General features: G+C 44.9%; 1 protein-coding gene across 1 annotated transcript in view; it reads right to left on the bottom strand.

The window, feature by feature from the left end:
• The window catches only part of LOC118329993 (zinc finger protein 250-like), a 5,410-nt gene that overhangs the window by 2,965 nt on the left and 290 nt on the right, over nucleotides 1–2,155 (bottom strand). The window lies entirely within an intron of this gene.

Here is a 2,155-nt window from a genome sequence, read left to right as displayed (position 1 = left end):
CGACTATAAAGAATCACCTGGGTCCTCGATATGATACACGCGCAAAACATCAACTATATGCTACCAACCCAAGCTCACAGGGCACTGGAGTGTCACACAAGCCAATTTGACCATCATCTGCGAACGAAGCACGCGTCACAGACATTTATTTCCATTCCTGCGTTCTCCCTTCTCCCTTTAAGAGAGCGGCCGTTGTGACAGCGTCTTTCCCACCTCAACCCAGCCTCCAGCTGGATTAACTGGAAGGAGACAGACTACATTACGTGCATTAACAAAAGGGGGTTATATTGCTGCGGAAACGCTGAAAATCACCCGTGTAGACTCACTGCGGTTCCCCAACCTTGGCCTTCGTCTTCAAGGGAAGCCCTCTTTCCATCATCTGAGGTACAACCTTGAACTCAGTGAGAATGCATATTTTATATATTGCAGTGCATAACAATAACCAGTAGCGGAACACAATAACTACAGGAAACAGAGAATTTGGATGAACCTTATGAGCAGATTATTTGAATATTCGAGACAAAAAAAAAAAAAAAAACTTATATTTTTGTGGATTGTTTTATTAAACTGTTCCCGTCTGTATTATGTGCCTTCTTCTTTTTTTAAACAATCATACAGCTTCCTTTTTTCTATTAGGTCTTGTAATGTGTTACTTTCGTTGTAATAATAGGATTATGACTTTTTATCTCATTAATTGGATTTAACATAAAAATAAACTATTATCAAAGCTTTCCAATCTTATTTCTTTATTTTGACTCGGCGGAAATTTCATTCAAAATTTCCAAGTCATTCTATTTTTAATTTTGGTAGAGAGAAGAGAGAGAGGACGAGAGAGAGAGAAAGAGAGAGAGAAAAAGAGAGCAAAGAGAGAAATTGGGATTCCCATATGTTGTCATCTGTACGTCTCTCCGTTTTCAATAGCAAACTGTCAGTTAGAATGTTAAAAAAAAGTAGCGTACCGTTCTACCCATATATGACAAATGAAATGAATACTGGTTCGCCGAAGGAAGGCTTCCATCCAGGACCGTTTTCGCTGCAAAACTAATTGTGAAGAGACTTTGGGCCGGGAAAGTGGGGGGGGGTCGCTTGGTGTGTTGCTGCCCTGCTGCGCAGAAAACACGGAAAGTTCAAGAAAGTGCTGCTGGCTTGAACAACCCATGGAGGAGCCCCAACACCATTTGACAGTTTTTTTAAAACATGTCCGAAAAGTGGGGAAAACTGTGCTTGAGGACGGTGCGTTGCACTTGCCAGGCCTCTAAATGGCGGCCGCGGGGGAAGGGACGACAAAAAAAAATATTTTTGTGCTGCTTTGAAAGACAACATACCGTCGGAGTCCGGGCAAGAGGAGAGCGCCTTTTTCCTTTTTTTCAAAAAGGCCGGCGGGCAGAACTGAAAGCCCGACCAGCGCAAGACCTACGCTGGACGCAACCCTATTCGTCTGCAAAGTCTGAAGTTCGTTCGCGGTAACACAGGGGGCAGGGCGCCTCTGCGTGGTCGTCAAGTGGCGTGGCGGCGGGGTCCGGCGTCCAGCCTACACCGGGCGGGCGGTGTTCGCGCTGATCGTCCTTTTATAGCCCGCGCCATGGCTACTGTCACGACATAGAAGAATGGACAGCAAGCTATGGCGCATTAACTCACACCCAGACCTTTCAACAGCGTGACCGCGCTGGAACGACACCAACATCGTGACGGTACAGAGCCTCCCATAGAGCTGTTACCTGCCGCTTCATACTGCAACAAACCTTTCCTGTACTCCCACGGAGCTCCTTACAGTCGTCCACCCAACATTGGGATACACTACACCAAAACTGGCAGTTATGCATCTTTTTTTGTAAAAACTAACTTTTTTTCTTTGCTTGAAACTCTTCAAAAACAATCCTGACATTCAGACACACTCGAGACAGGAATAATCAGCTGAAAAAGTTATTTTTACAAAAATGATATACTGCAGTTTTTAGTTATCCCAATTGTGACGACTGTAAGACTCCTGAGTACAGAAAGTTGTGCAGTATGAACAGTACAGCTCTATGGAGCTCTGTACCGTCACATTGTGTCTCCAGCGCGGTCACAGCTGTTGAAAGGTCTGGCTGTGCGACAGTAATGCCACTAGCTTGCTGTTTTCTATCTGAATACATGGCGCGGGTATAAAAGAAGG

The sequence above is a fragment of the Morone saxatilis genome, unplaced genomic scaffold (assembly GCF_004916995.1).
Source record: "Morone saxatilis isolate NCDOM2014 unplaced genomic scaffold, NCSU_SB_2.0 Contig2, whole genome shotgun sequence".
Taxonomy (NCBI): domain Eukaryota; kingdom Metazoa; phylum Chordata; class Actinopteri; family Moronidae; genus Morone; species Morone saxatilis.
The sequence above is the reverse complement of the archived record's forward strand: the minus strand, read 5'-3'. Positions and strand labels throughout refer to the sequence as shown.